This window comes from Cyprinus carpio, chromosome A17 (genome assembly GCF_018340385.1).
Source record: "Cyprinus carpio isolate SPL01 chromosome A17, ASM1834038v1, whole genome shotgun sequence".
Taxonomy (NCBI): Eukaryota; Metazoa; Chordata; class Actinopteri; order Cypriniformes; family Cyprinidae; genus Cyprinus; species Cyprinus carpio.
Window position 1 is genome coordinate 19,414,492 of NC_056588.1, and position 16,979 is coordinate 19,431,470.

The window sequence follows — 16,979 nt, forward strand, 5'->3', positions numbered from 1 at the left end:
AAGAAGAAAATCACAATTTGTTTGTCACCATTATAGTGGTCAGTGTTTGCTTTAGTTGCGAACTTGACACTTGACTTCATAATATTAAATTTTGTTTGGCTTATGTAATGGAGTTATAACAGACAGACAAGCCAAGAACAAAAGACATTGAGAGATGAAGATTGTTTTAATGTAATCATTATTTGACCTGAATCATTGAACTAATTTAGAGTCTTTTCTTTGAGTCATGTTATTTTTTATTGATTACAACACCTTTGATTCCACAGTGAAAGTGTAGTTTCTATACATTTGGTATAGGTCTCATGCAAACTGTTCTCAATTTTATTATTTTTAGGGTTTCTATGTTAGGCACACACACATCAAGAATCAGCGTATGAATCTCAATAACGGTGACAAACAGCATATTCAGATAAAACACATCAACTTTGAACATCACAAAACAAGCTATTAAAGTGTCACATAAAAAAAGCAAAAATAAAAGAATATAGTAAGAATAAAAGAAGTTACAAAGACAATTCAGTTCATAATTTATTCATGCCACTACACAGCAAAATCCCCAGTGTTAATTTAACACTCTGAGTGTGGACTCGTATAAACACCGAAGTAGTTTTAAAAGTAACACTGAAGCAGTGTTGAAGTTAATGAGATAATTAGGTGATTAATTGAGTGATGATTGACCATTATTGAAGACACCTGATGTTAACAAGCAGAATCACTAAATGAGAAAATCACAATTTGTGTGTCACCATTATAGTGGTCAGTGTTTGCTTTAGTTGGGATCTTGACTTAAATACTAAAAAGTCACATAAAAACGGCAAAAATGATGAGTTTTTATTGGCTATAACATGCTTTTTTGATGGTCACCATTGTTGTGATGCTCAAGCTGATTCTTGATGTCTGTGTGTCTAAATAAAAACTTATTTATTATGTAGCTGTAACTTTTAAAAACATTTGTCTGATTAGGCCAAAATGCAAGGTCATGTATTTTTCATTTAACTTATGTAATAAATAAAGACAATCCAACTCAAGTATTCAGACCCAAAACACAACCAACAACACATGACCACATTTCCTCTGGTTTGTTTGTCTGTTATAACTCAGTTACCACAGCCACACAAAACCTGAAGTTAACCACTTAACCCTTTAGGCGCCAGAGGTTTTTTCCTAAAACGTTCGATTTTGACATCTTAATTTCAAAAGGCTATATCTTAAAAGAGATAAAAGATAGAGACTTTCTGTAAATTATAGAAATATTAAGGATGACCCAAAGTTTATTTAGGGATTACATTTTCCCATCTAATTTGCATATTATGACGTCACATGGTGGTGGACATCTTGGATTATAGATTTTTCATGAAAAGTCTCATGTTTAAATGATAAAATGCAACACTTATTCCCCCCCAAAATGTCCCTAACCTTCTCTATGCTATATTGCACGATACTGAATGCTCAGGTAAATAGTAAGTAGTAAATAAACTGTGTAAATCATTACTAATAAATGGTAGAAACAAACCGAATGCATGTAGCGGTTAGCCTTTTGCTGTAGAGATTTTCCATTTTCTACATACAGTAGGCACTCTGATTCCATGTATGGGGCACATATATATTATTCATATGACACGCAAACACAAGTAGACAAGACCTGTTTAGTTCAAAAGCTCACTCGCCACCACAAGGCACAGATCATGAGTGAGATGACGAGACAAGACAGCTCGGACTACTGTCATTGTCATTGCGACTCCCCCCTACCTCCACGTTGTCCCCTAACTATCCTATGAATACCTCGTTTAACATACCCAGTGGCATTAGTCTGTCGGAGACTGTCGCCGCGATTTCGGTGAGGCACACGGTCAGAAGACAAAGCTAGCGCGGTAAAAAATCTCCCGCCTCGTTCCTCCCACAACTCTAACACGCCTGCTAACTTCGCGATGAACACTCCGACCCCGGGAAACATTGTTCCCAGCACTGACATTGGGCAAAGGACCATCTACATTAGGGAAAAGGATTCACCGTTTGTGCTTGGTGTAACGTTAGGGCTTTACTTTCACTTTCATAATCACCGTCACCTTCTGAAGGCAGATATTCCCCTTCAGAATCAGGGTCCACGAATAGAATAATCCGAACATTTCATTGCGGGTAAGCTTTATTGATGCCATTAGCTAATAATAATAATAATAATAATAATAATAATAATACTAATCTAATGCAAATACTCGCTGACGTTGACAATATTGCTCTGATAAAAGGGCTCACTCTCACACTAGCTCCGCTTTTGTTCGCACTAATTCAATGCGCTCTAGCTCAAAGATTTTGTATAGAAGCACGACGTTTTTTTGAGTCAGAGATGAAGTATGACATGTCTGCTATCTAGTGGAGGGGAGGTCGAACGAAATTTGACATCCTATTTGACAAAATCAGCCGTTTTATTCAGTGCCGCATCTTGTCGAGTAAACTCAACCGTGGCACCTAGAGGGTTAAGGGTCAAGATCCCAACTAAAGCTAATACTGACCACTATAATGGTGACACACAAATTGTGATTGTATTCTTTGGTGATTCTGCTTGTTAAAATCAGGTGTCTTCAATAAAAGTCAATCATCACTCAATCAAACACCTAATTATCTCATTAACTTCAAAACTGCTTCAGTGTTACTTTTAACACTACTTCGGTGTTTATATGAGTCCACACTCAGAGTGTTAAATTAACACTGGGGATTTTGCTGTGTACGTACACTTTTAGGATGAAATCTACAGAGAGTTTTATAAATGAGACCCCAGGAGCAGTGGCCTTATGGGAAGCAGTCACTGGGTGGTGGAGGGAGTGGGGAGGTCCACTGATTACCCGGGACTTATTGTTGTATGGAGTGGGTTTGGGAAATATTGAGAAGGAGCAGAGAAGAGTGGTATGGGTTACCATCTCAGAAGGGAAGCGTACCTTATGGGATTGGCAACTAAGGTGTCTGAGGAAGCAGTTGCTTGGTTTAGAGCCTTAAAAGTTATTTTCAGCACTTTTGGCAAGTCTAGTGAAAGAGGTAAATGGGTATAAGGTTGTTTATGGGGAGGAGGGGATGAGGGCTGTATGGGGGGGACTCCCTCGGGTAGGGGTGGGATAAAGTCTTGGGGGTTAAAGGTCTACTTTTGGTTATGATGTGCTGATTGTAATGTGGTGCATTTTCACTTTATATGAAATTATTTTTGTGTTTGGATAGAACATCTGTAGGCTTGTGACTTTTATGTTCAAACTGGAAATTTGTATGCTTTTGTTACATGTGAATAATGTGTAAATTTGTATGAGTATATGGATTTAATAAAATAAATTAATTAATTTCAAAAAATCTGTTCTTATCAGTTTAATATCTGATACGTCCCCTATCCTAATATGTCCTACATATTAAATTGATTTTTGGATCACGGAGCTGGAGCCGGGCCTTGCTTTGCCACTCCATGCATCGGCCTGGTATTGCAGTGTCTCCAGGAACAGTGTGCTTCCCTTTTCAGGGATTGCCACTTATTGTGATGAATAGCAGAGCAAGAAATGAGGGCCTTGTCCTGGCTCCCACTGAGGTCTGCCCTTGCAGATGCTGTGGTTGCTGTTTTATTGAGAATTCTCCTCTGATGCACCCACCTGAGAGCTTGGAGTCTTCCACTAAAGATGCACCCACCTGAGGTCTAACAAGCTGATGCATCGAATCAGGTGTGTTTGGTTAAAGGGAGTCATCTAAAACCAGGGTTGGGAAGTGCCGGCTCATGCCAATGCTTGGCAGTTTGCAGGCCAGTAAAGGAAGGCACCCGTCCTTCCTTTGCTAGGGGCGGGTGTTCACCGTTGATGAGGACGGTAGAGACAGAAATGGTATCTCTGACTGGCCAACTAAGCCTTCATATTTACTTGGCAGGGGAGATACCATGATCAAGAAGGCGGTTCACCCAGGGTGAGGCTCGTCCATTGCAGTCCGGCCGTACTGACTAGGGCTGCACGATGTACGAATCCACGATAGTCACATTGCAGGCTGTCGTAGTTGGTCCGTTATTCATTAACCGTATGGGCCAGCTGCTCCCCGGCCCTTGACGAATGTGATTTGTGGATTAATTGCACAGCTTAACCATCATAGAGTGAAAGTTTATCATTTGCATGTGTTTTTAAGTTCTGTCAGTTTAACAGGGCGCATATAAGAATGAGCAGCACTCACCTTCACCTTCACCATCTTCAGACAACACGAGCGCTGTCTTGCTCTCTCTCCCTCGCGCATATTAATCAAAATCAATTGACACGATGGTGTCGAACAAAAAAAAAAAACTATCCAGTGATGAAATGTTTTCTGTGTTGTCAAATCTTGTGCGATATCCTAAACTGCCGAGATAATTACACAACGTGTGCCGTACACGTCTGATTCGCGAACTAATGATTCCTTTGAACCGATTCAATTTAATGCATGGTTTAAACAACTGACCTGTCCAACACTGAACTCACGAGACGTCTGAATTGGTGTATAAAACAAATCTGTAACACTTTACAATAATGTTCTATTTATTAAACTATTTAACTACATTATTTAACATTTACTATTACTAAACTGCACTTCTACAACATTGTTAATTTCAACATTTAGGCTATAGCCTTCATTGTTGAATTCAAAAGTTGTAGAGTATTTGTTAACATAGTTAATGCACTGTGAAGTAACATTATCAAACAATGAACAGCTGTGTTTTTATAAACTAAGATAAACAAAGATTAATAAATATAGTAACAAAAGTATTGCTTGTGGGAAGTTCATGTTAGTTAATATGTTAATTCAAACCATATACTAAAGTTACAAACAAATAATTTACTCTAATTTAAATAATACTCTGATGTTTAAATCATTTAAAATGAGAATGTAAGTGTGCTCACCCCATTTTTGTTTGTAAGAAAAAATTAGATTAGATTTCATATCTCAATATATATTGCAGAAAAATAAAATATCGCAATGTAATTTTTTCCCAATATCGTGCAGCCCTAGTGCTGACCTCTGCGAATTCCCCAAATGTGTGGGAATCTCGATTGCATAATTTATGGTAGTGGGGGACTGCGTTTGCGCTCTCCCCTGAAAGTGGTTAAACAAAGCAGATGGGTTTTCTCTCCTATTCTTTTATACAAAACATTTGTTCTGTTTTTCTTTTTGGGTTCTCAATGAGCCAGAGAGCTGTTCAGAATGAGGAGTTCTGTCATATGCTTGGTATGTGTTGTGTGTGTGTGGAAAAAAAGTCACTTGCGCTCTTGAAAAATTGGCCCCTGGTGGGCGGTTTAGTTCAAATTTCTCATAGACCTCACTTTTCAAGTCGATCGGACTGACTGTTGCCTAGCTGTAGCTGTTTTCATGATTGTTTGGATGTTTTTTTTTTTCATTTCCTTTTTTTCACCTTAGAGCGCCACCAAGTGGCCAGTCGCAGCGCCCTTTTTCTCCTGACCACAGACTGAGCCCATGCATAGGCATGCCGGTTTGGGTGAAGTGATCGCATTTCTTTCTGGAGTTATAGCCATTTTAGCAACCTGGGCACACAACCTTCAAATGTTTTGAGGGCCCCTCACCAAGGTGAATGGAAATTTCGACTTTTTTGGATGATTATTGACAGTCAGACTCCAGAGAATCTTTCTGTGCTGATTTGGTTCTGACTGGGCCAAATACCTGGTGCTAGTTTGCAAAAGAAGGTTTTCGACAAAATCCAAAATAGCCGAAAATTTCGTCACACCACGAGCCAATTCGAGACCTGTTTGGGAGTTACGAGCGTTGGGGTACCTTCTGTTGCCGCAGTGCCACCATTTGGCCGATCAGGGTGAGGCTCGATGAGGTTGCAGCCGGGGGCAGGTACTACAATCCCTCAGCGTTTCAGGTCTCCCTGACTTACCAAAGCCGAGATGGACGTCGCCGTTTCCGGTTTCCTCCCCGCTGCGTCATAACAGCATCGCGGTGGAGTTCACTGGAACAGGCGTTGTGAGCAGCCATTCATCATGGGAAACTCTGAATGCGGGAAAGTTTGAAAGTCTGAAAGTCGACGGTAAAATCAAATAAACTTCTCACAGTGAATGTAAATTGGACAATGGCTGAGACATCTGGTGGATCTTTTACATCGTTAAGCCTAGATAATATGCTTGATGAAGGTAAAATGTTTTGGGATGAGGTTGTTAATGGCAACAAGCAGAATGTACGGTAAAGATCAGAAAGTGAAGGGGATTCCATAGAATCAGTAGTTGTGGCGAAAAAGACCAAAACAGGTGGTAACAGGGCTTTGGGGCCTCAGGTTGATGTTTGGAAAGTTATTTTGGTGTTTGATCAAAAGGGAGGGCCAGATTTGCATCCAATACATATCACGAAAGCAATAGAGAAGGAAATAGGCAAGATTAATCACGCCCGTTTCATGGGGAATGGGAGGATGCTGATCTTTGCAAATTCCAAAGAACAACAAAGTAACATTCTCAAAAAAAAGACACTCAACAACCTCAAGATGACGTCACATATTCCAGGCGCAGCATCTTAGGTCAGAGGAGTAATATCTGGAATACAAACTTCAGTTACAATAGAGGAGATCATGGAAAGATTATGATTTAGTTGAAGCTAAGCGATTGACAAAAGGTAAAGATAAAATAGAAAGCCTGTCTATTCTATTAGGCTTCAGAAAAGAACTACCCAACAGGGTTCAAATGGGATACATGTCATACTCCGTGAGAGAATATATCCCACTGCCGTTAGGATGTTTTAATTGCCAACGGTATGGTCACGCTGCTAGCCAATTTCGAGGAAAAACTAGATGTGCGAAATGTGGAGGAGAACATGTATATGGTACATGTGAACAAGATGCTGTATTCAAATGTTGTAATTGTGGTGGCAATCATAGTGCAGCTTATGGAGGTTGTGAGAAGCACAAAGAGGCAAAAGATGTCCAGAAATGCAAAATTATTTATAAAGTTTCCTATGCTGAGGCGGTTAAGAAAATTGAAATGGAAAAGAAAGGTAGTAGCCTAATTGTCCCCCCCTATACACTAGAGCAATCTCGGGAAACAAATACTAGCAACCCAATAAGTAGAGTAAACTACAGGATCCATCCAAACGAGAGAGTCCAACAGGTCAGTAGGCCCAGACTTAATTCTCAACCATCAGAGTGCTGTGAATTAAAAAAGAAAATGTCAGAAGAAACATTGTTGGTCAAGAAAAATGACTTCCTTGCCTTCATTTGTGTAGTGATCAGTAAAGCAACAGAACTTCCTCAGGGAAGTAATAAGGTAAAAGCAATTGTGGATATTGCAAATGACTTCTTAGGATTTAGGTCACAAGCTAGTAAGATTCAAGAGATACTGAATAGTAAATATGAGGGTCAAAATAGTGATTAAAAGCCTTATGGTACTTTTCATTCTTCAATGGAATGCCAGAAGTGTAATTGCAAATGGTCAAGAATTTAAGAGATATATATACATAATCTGAAAGAAAAACCTGAGGTCATATGCATTCAAGAAACATGGTTAAAACCACATCTTGATTTTGTATTGAAAGGATATAATGACATTAGATGTGATAGAGGAAAAGGCAGAGGAGGAGGGTGTATGACATTTATTAAATTAGGAATACCGTATAGGTTTATTAATACCAAGGACCATGAATGTGTGGTAATTGAAATATTTAATAAAGATAGTGGTAATTGTACTATCATTAACTATTATAATCCATGTAAAGTATTAAATAGTGAGTTATTAAAAAGTATAGTTAAGAGAAGCCACAGAGAGATTTGGTGTGGGGACTTCAATGCTCACAACAGTTTATGGGGTAGTAAACAGACAGATTTGAATGGTGAGGCAGTGGAAGAAATGATGAATGATAGAATGTTAGTGTGTTTAAATAATGGTTATGGTACTAGAATTAATGTTTATAAAAATGAAACTTCTTGTATAGACTTAACTCTAGTAGATAGGAAAATTGCCAGTAGATGTGAATGGGAAATAGATCAAAGCACAAGCATGGGTAGTGATCACTTCCCAATTACATGTGCAGTTGATATTGAATTTAAGATTGAACATAGTTATGTGCCCCAAAGATGGAATTTTAAAAAAGCAGACTGGGAGAAATTTGTAGAAAGATGTGGGAATGGGGAAAGTATATCAATTAATAATGATCAAACAGTTGATGAAATAAATAGCAGTGTCAGTTCTTTTATATTGGATGCTGCCGGCCAAAGCATTCCTGTTAGTCAAAACCAAAAGAAGCAAACCAATGTTCCATGGTGAAATGATAAGTGTTCTGAGGCTATCAAGGACAGGAATAGAGCTTTTAAGAATCTGCGTAGAACATTAACAATGGACAATCTTGTTAATTACCAAAGGAAGAAGGCATTAGCCAGGAAGGTTATTAAAGAAGCTAAGAAAGATTCATGGAGACAGTTTTGCTCAACAATAGGAAGAGAGATCACTTTAAATAAAGTATGGATGATGATTAAGAAGATGATAGGCAAATTTAAGCCTCCACAGGTGTCTGTCTTAATTAAAGATGGCACGCATGCAATCTCAGATATGGAAAAAGCCAATATGCTTGCTAGAGCTTTTGCAGACATACACAAGGGTAGCCACCTGGAGGAGAGGTATAAGAAAAGGAAAGAAGAGGTAATGAAAATAAATAGGAATATCTTAAATACCAAAGTGTCTAATATGTCTATTATGGATTCTGAAATTAATATGTCAGAACTTAAAAGGGCATTGAGCAATACTGCATACTCTGCACCAGGGACGGACAACCTGTGTTATGCTATGTTTAGAAAATTGACTGATAATATATTGGAGAAAGTTCTTAAGCTGTTTAACAAAGTATGGAATGAAGGTAAATTACCAAGCATGTGGAAATGGGCAAGAATCCTTCCATTTACTAAACCAGGTAAAGACTCAAGTGACCCAGGAAATTATAGGCCTATTGCACTCACTTCACATTTTGGAAAATTAATGGAAAAAATTATAGTTGGGTGTGTTTGAATTATTGTCTAGAATACATAAATCCACTTAAAGGGTATCAAACTGGATTTCGGAGATGCAAGTCAACAACAGATGTTCTGGTCAAAGTATGCAATGAAATTGAAAAGTCGTTAATAATGAAAGAAGTAATGGTGGCAGTTTTCCTGGATATTGAGAAAGCCTATGACACAATGTGGAGAGAAGGTTTATTGATTAAATTAGGAAAATTGGGAATTAATGGGAAAATGTATAATTACATACTTGACTTTCTCTCTCTCAACGTTCCATCAGGGTCAAAGTGGGAGATGCAGTGTATGATGAGTTTATTGTTGAAAATGGGATTCCTCAGGGGAGTGTTATCAGTCCTATCTTGTTCAACATAATGATTAATGATATATATGAAAAACTGGGAGATAGTAACGAAGGTCTATTATATGCAGATGATGCTGTCATTTGGAGAAGAGGACGTAATATCTCATATGTTAATGATAAAATTCAAAAGGACATTCATGTACTGGAACAGTGGGGAATTGTTTGGGGATTTTAAATTTTCTATTTCAAAGTCACAGGTGGTGTATTTTACTAGGAAAAAAGTGCCTGAAACTTATAAAATTATGCTTTATAATCAGCAACTTGAAAGAAGTGAAAAATTTAAGTACCTAGGAATATGGTTAGATACCAAACTTACATGGAAATATCACATTGAATATATTGAAACAAAGTGCAAAAAGGTAATTAACCTTATGAGAATGGTCACTGGGCATAGTTTTGGAGCTGACAGGTTGTCTCTGATTAACATATATAAAGCATTGATAAGATCAACTATTGATTATGGCTGTATAATGTATAGCTCAGCATGTAAGACATCCCTTAAGAAAATTGAAAGAATGCAGTTTAAGGCTTTGAGGATTGCCCTGGGCGCTTTTAAAACAACTCATACAAGTGCTTTATTAGTTGAATCTAAGGAAACACCTATTAATTTAAGGTATGAGAAATTGTCACTAACTTATTGGGTAAGGTTAAAAGGAAGTTTCAACAACCCAGCTCTGTCAGTAGTGATTGTTGGGAATATTCTAAAAAGTCCAGTGGATTTGGTTGGAATATTGACAATATAGTGAATCATTATGGATTAAAAGAGTTGAAGTATGGCCCAGCATTAGCTTTAAGTAGTGTTACTCCATGGCTGCTTCCAGTTCCAGAGGTAAATATTGATTTATTAGCGGAAAAGGGTGAACATCACACTAAGCAAAGTTTTACTGAAGCCTGCTTAAGTTATTTGATTACTTCATATTATGGATATTTGAAAATATTTACAGATGGCTCTAAAGAACCCAAAGGTCATTGTGGTATTGGTATATATATACCAGAATTTGAAAAAAGATATGGGTATAGAGTGAGTGACCATTTATCAGTATATTCAGTAGAGATGACTGCAATAATAACTGACCTTAGGTGGGTTGAAGAGACTAAACCTCTTAGATCAGTTATATGTACTGACTCTATGGCAGTATTACAAAGTTTTACAACAGATAATGCTATACGTGAAGATTTGGTATTAGAGGTAAAGCATCTTCTTTTAAATATTATAAGCCTTGGACTAGCGGTGCAGTTCTGTTGGATTCCAGGCCATTATGGAATCGATGGATTGTTGGATTTGTGATTGGTTATATGTTAGATATATGGAGTTATGTAATTTGGAAATTTAGATTTTATTGTTTAATTGGGTTGATGAGGTTTTAATTATTTAATTGATTATATTAAGATGGCAAGATGAATGGGATTCAGAGAGTAATGCCAGACACTATTATAGGAACCATAACTGTGTTGGAGGGAAAAGAATCACCTAATTGGGTCTTAATAGGCATGAAGAAGGTATTATAACCAGATTGAGGTTGGGCCACACAGGCCTGAATTCCATTTTATCATTAATAGGTAAAAGTAATGGAATATGCTCTGAATGTAAAGTCTTGGAGGATGTCACCCATGTTTTATTTAGATGTAAGAAATTTGATCAACTAAGACAGAAGTGGGAAAGACTCAGATGCAGAAAATGACATTCCTAATATTTTACATGACCAAGGTATGCAGGGACAAAGAAGCAAGTATTTTTATTACGTATCTTAATGATACTGGTTTAAGTCGAATAATTTAGCTGGGTTTAATTATATATGTAGTATAAACCATTAATTTTTTTTTTTTTTTTTGAGGGGGGTGGGGGGTTTTTCTGTTTTTTTTTTAATGATTTTATGATTTAATGTGTCAGCTACCAACGTCCTTTTACACACTCCTGTGTAGTAGTCCAGTAGGTGGGGGTATATATCGTAAAGATATGACCCGCCATTAAGCAGAAGAAGAAGAAGAAGATAACAGCATCGCTTCTCGGCCTTTTGGCTAAGATCAAGTGTACATTCTATTCAGATGGATGCTCTGAGAAAAGAGACAATGTGGCCAACCATGATGGTGCGGCTGAAGATCACTGTCAGGCTACAAGTCAAAGCAGATTCGAATGAGGAGGTGAAAAGGAGATTTGGACGTGACTTTGTGGTGACTGAACTGTTAAGGGAAATCTTTGGAGTTCCAGCTTCTTTAGCTTTTTGTCTGCAAGATTTATCGTCTTCTGGATTTATGGATTTAACCTTTTTTCAACTGAGAGATTGTGTTGCGTTTTTTGAGACTTGGGAAAAGAAGAAAGCTCATAAGCGTTTAAAGGGCCTCCAGCTGAATCCAGCCTTTGCACAAGACTTTTTGCCCTTGATAATTCACCTTTATAACCCTTTTGTGGAGTACGGAGATATTTTAACCTTTCTGGCCACATACTGCGAGACAGTGAAAGGGGGAGAGTGCCTGAAAGATCGGTTTTGCATCCGGACAGGTAAACAGAGATATCTGGTGAAACTTCGGGCAGATCCAGCATTGCCAGGGGGACTTGTGCACCCTCCAGGATCCTTTTTCATAGGTTCAAACAGAGGATTTCTTCACTATCCGGGTCAGCCAGTGTATTGCAGAAGGTGTGGTGCTCGGAGGCATGTAAAGGCAGATTGTGCAGGCCAGCGGTGCCGTTTTTGTGGATCGATGGACAACGTGGCCACAAACTGTCCAGAGCCAAAGACCTGCAGCCTATGTGGGGGAAAAGATCATTTGTACCGAGTGTGCCCTAGTAGGCAGAGATCTTATGCCAGCCTCTTTAAAGAAGGGCAGGATTTGCAAATGGATTTTGAAAGTCTGCTGATGAATGTATCAGAGGAAGGAGATGGCCAGAAGGTGGGGCCCTCAGGTTTAAACCCCAGAAAAGACTCGAGGGAGCAAGCTAAGGAACAGGAGATGGGTCAGAACAAAGAGGAGGTGAGGAAGAGGCGCATCAGATGGCACCATCACAAGTGTGGTCTGTAATAGACGTGGCAGAGGTACTTTGTGGTATCTATGAGGAGACAGAGCAGGAGATAGCAGAGCCGTCAAGCAGCGGGGTCCAGCAGCAAGAAGAGGTGCTGAAGGTTGACATGGGTCAAGGTATAAGGTGACGGAGGCCTTTTGAGGATGGGACTGGGGAAAGAGAGCGGAAATGCAGCAAATTCCAGACTAAAGAACGTGGATCCAGACAAGACTGAGAAGAGGGAGGTGTGAGATGGAGATGAAGTGTTTAGAGGATGAAGGAGCAAAGGGGAAAAAGGAAAACAAAGGTGTCTTGAGAAAGGTTAAAACTATTTTGAGTAAGAGTATGGGGGAAGGGGGCAAAGGGGATGAAGAGGAAGGGGGAGGGGCGGAAGGGGAGGAATGGATTGCAGTATCAGTTGGGAAAGGTAGAGGGAAGAAGAGCTTGGGTAAGGGGAGTATGTGAATTTTGGAAGGGTGAATCAAGGTTTCTTCCTTTTGCTAATTTTTTATGGGTTGTTTAAGTGTGGGAACATTAAATGCAAGGGGACTTAAAATGTTACAGAGGAGGGCTTCAATTTATCTTTCTTTAAATATGTCGCCTTTTTGATGTTTGATTTTTACAAGAATGCCATTTGAAGGATAAAAATTATGTCTCTGTTTTTTCTGCGGGGTGGGAAATGGGGCCTGAGGAATGTTAATGCTTATTTTATTCATGGGACTTTGTTATTGAGTCTGCTATTGTTATTATCCCAGGGAGACTAGTGGTTGTGGATGTGAGGTGGAGGAGGATAGGTTTTCGCTTTGTAAATGTTTATGCTCAGAGTAAATTGGGTGATAGGGAGGGGTTTTTGGAACGTTTGAATGCAGTTTTATACACAAATAGACTGCTAGTGCTGGGAGGGGATTTTAATGTGTCTTTGGACAATGCTTCTGGTAGTGCGTTAGCTCAATTAGTGACAGGGTTCTTGCTCTGTGATTCCTTTTCGGGGGGCGGAGGGAGGGTGCCCACTTTCACTTGGCAAAACTGTAGGCAGGAGGCAGCGCGTTTGGACTATCTTTTTTTTGCCGTCACATGTGAAGGTGGTTAATTATACTCAGGTTCCTATGTGCTGTTCAGACCACTGTCTGGTGGAGGTATGGGTGGAAGTGGGAGGTGAGAGACCGGGTAGAGGGGTGTGGAGGTTCAATACTTCTTTTCTGAAGGGACAAGGTATTTTGTCAAGTCAAGTCACCTTTATTTTATATAGCGCTTTAAACAAAAAAGATTGTGTCAAAACAACTGAACAACATTAATTAGGAAAACAGTGTTGTCAATAATGCAAAAGGACAGTTAAAGGCAGTTTTTTCATCACTGAATTCAGTGATGTCATCATGCAGCTCAGTTCAGTTTTAAATAGTATCTGTGCAATAATTTGCAATCAATCAAGTCAACGATATCGCTGTAAATGAAGTGTTCCCAAATAAGCAAGCCAGAGGCGACAGGGGCAAGGAACCAAAACCTCCATCGGTGACAGAATGGAGAAAAAACCGAGAAACCAGGCTCAGTCGGGGGGCCAGATCTCCTCTGACCAGACGAAACCAGCAGTTTCAATTCCAGCTGCAGCAAAGTCCTATGGTCTTGTCCCGGTGGTCGTTTGAGACAAGGTCTTTACCAGGGGATCTGTATCTGGGGCTCTAGTTGTCCTGGTCTCCGCTGTCTTTCAGGGCTGTAGAGGTCTGAGTGCTTTCTAGGTGCTAATCCACCATCTGGGCTGGATATATACTGGATCCGGGTGACTGCACTGGCCCTCTGACTTGGATACAGACTGGATCTGGTAGCTACGGTGACCTCGGAATAAGAGAGAAACAGACTAAATATGAGCGTAGATGCCATTCTTCTAACGATGTAACAAGTACATCGGGTGTTATGGGAAGTGTTCCCGGGTTCCGGTTTTTCCTAATTAATGCAGCCTAAAAATCCTTTAACGGATTTGGATATTAGAAGTGTATTAGTATGATATGTGTAAGCCAGGTTAAAGAGATGGGTCTTTAATCTAGATTTTAAACTGCAAGAGTGTGTCTGCCTCCTGAACAATGTTAGGTAGGTTATTCCAGAGTTTGGGCGCTTGTTTGTGGATGGTTATGAATGTTGGGTTTGACTTAGATATTCTATTAGGTATTATCAAATTTGCCAGAGTTTTGAGATACGCAGCGGACGTGGAGGACTATAATGTAACAAGAAGCTCGTTCAAAATACTGAGTGCTAAACCATTCAGGGCTTTATAAGTAATAAGCAAGATTTTAAAATCTATACGATGTTTGATAGGGAGCCAGTGCAGTGCATTTTGTATAGCGCTCTTTAATTTGGTAGCCGGTTGGAAAAATCTGTGAGGTTTGTTTCAGTCACAAAGGGAACGGTGGAGGGATTCAGGAGAGGGTTGCGGTTTTCTGCCGTAATTGAGGCAGGAAGAAGACAAGAAGTAAGCAGGAAAAAGTTGGTAAGTGGTCAGAGGAGCTGCAGGCTCTATGGGCAGGTGGTGCCTTGGGGACTGCTGAGGGATGGTCTAGGGGCTAGATATCAGCAGGACGCAGTGAAGGATTATTATTGGGAGGAAGCTAAGTCTTTTTTGCAAGGTTCAAGCGTCCAAAAGCGGCTCTATGATGAAAAGCCAACCAGCTTTTTCTTTGCAACAGTGCGGGGTAGGCAAAGGAAAAGTTATATAGAGGGGTTGAGGGGTGAAGGGTGGGTTCAGACATCGGGGAAGTGGATGCTGAAGGTGGCTGAAGGGTTTTATAGAGAGTTATTCAATGAAAGAACTCCTTCAGTTACAGCATATGGGAAGTTTTTGGAGAATCTGGAAGGGGGGTTAGAGGAGGAGGAAAGGAGAGCACTAGAAGGGCCCTTGACCTTGCAAGAGGTTGGTTCTGCAGTGGCTTCCTTGGAAAAAAGGCACGGCTCCAGGATGTGATGGTCTTCCATCTGCCTTTTATGTGGTGGTTTTGCTGTGCGTAGGAAGGGAACAGGTGGGAGTATACAAGGAGTGCTTTATAAGGGGGGAGTTGGTAGAGACAATGAGAACAGGGTTGGTAACATTGCTGCATAAGAAAGGGGCGAAGGAAGTTAGGGAATTAGAGGCCAATTACTTTGCTGACCACAGATTACCAGGTGTTGGCAAAAGTCTTGACAGAGAGACTTAAGAAGGTCATTGGAGCAGTTGTCTAGTCAGACCAGACATGTGGCGCGCCGGGTAGGTCAGTGTCTATGAACTTGTCTCTAGTTAGAGATGTAAATCAACTGGGGCAGAGCAAAGGCTGCTTCCTTTAGCCATCTTGAGCTTGGTTCAGGAGAAGGCCTTTGACAGGTTCAGTCATTCCTATCTGGAGGCAACCTTGAGGCATATGGGGTTTTGGTCCAGTGTTTCAGGCCGTGGGGTTAGATTGCGGTTAGATTGCTTTACAGAGAGGTATTTAGTAGGATAGGGATAAATGGACATTTTACAGAAAAGGTGGAACAGTTAAGGGGAGTACGGCAGGGGTGTCCTTTGTCCTCACTTCTCTATGTTTTGTCTTTTGTTGGTTTGTTTGGGGGCATCACCTTCTCTTAGGGGGGGTTCACTTGCCTGGAGGTGGAGGCATATGTGTCAAAGTGGCTGCTTATGCAGATGACACAACCGTGTTTTTGACTTCAGAGCATCACTTTGGGGTGGTTGGTAAAATTCTGGAGGAGTTTTGCCAGGTGTCTGGGGCATGAGTTAATGTGGGTAAGTCATCAGTCATGTTCTTTGGTCAGTGGGCTGAAAGAGTAGAGGCAAGAGGAGGGTATAGTATTTGTGCAGAGCAGTTAGACCAGAGCATTATCGCAGGGTGGCAGACTTTATTGCTCAGAAGCCTTGGTGTTTAGAGCAGTCCCTGATTTTAGAGCAAAGAAAACTGTACCACAGACTGAGTGAGGAATTAGTGGAAGTGGTAGAAAAACTGGTATCGCCATATGAAGTGAGTTGGATAATGTTGCAGCCATCAAATTTAACAGACTTTTGCAAAGATCTCAACTGGTTAGCTGCCATGGGTCGGTTACCAGTGAGAGAGAGGTTGTATAGACATGGCTCTGGCAGGTCTCCAATGTGCCCGACAGGTTGCGGCAAAGAGGAGACAATAGAGCATGCCTTTTGGTTGTGTCCGGGGAGCTGCAGAGCTCTGGAGGACAGTCATGTTGTGGTGGGAGAGGTGGAGGGGGCACAATTATTACAAGGGACTTAGTGTTGTACGGGCTGGGTTTGGATGTTTGTCGAAGCACAATGAAGGAGAGTCATATGGTGTACGATCTCAGAGGGGAAGCTGTTCTGTGGGGAATGGAGAACAATGTGTTTGAGAAAACAGATTCCTCGTTTGGAACCTGAAAGATTCCAAACTGCTGGGAAAATGTCGGCAGAGGTTAAAGCGTTCAGAACGTGTTTTGGGGATGAGGTGACTAGAAGGGTATGGAGAGGGCTGCAGAAGGTTCGGGTGGGGTAGAGGGAATGACTGTTTTTTTGGACTTTGCTTCTGTATAATGTAGGTGTTTGATTTTAAAACTTGATGTACATTTGACTTTTGAATAGTATGATGGAATGCCGAAAGAGGATTTATTCTTTGTATCTTTGTACTGTGAATTTGTTGTGTAAAAGA

At 40.2% G+C, this 16,979-nt stretch overlaps 3 pseudogenes; all 3 read left to right on the top strand.

Moving 5' to 3' along the window:
• Nucleotides 1–3,310: 3,310 nt before the first annotated feature.
• Nucleotides 3,311–3,489, top strand: LOC122148459 (annotated as a pseudogene).
• Nucleotides 3,490–3,876: 387 nt separating this feature from the next.
• LOC122148455 lies at nucleotides 3,877–4,013 on the top strand (annotated as a pseudogene).
• A 919-nt stretch (nucleotides 4,014–4,932) lies between these two features.
• On the top strand, nucleotides 4,933–5,082 carry LOC122148454 (annotated as a pseudogene).
• The last annotated feature ends 11,897 nt before the right edge of the window (nucleotides 5,083–16,979 follow it).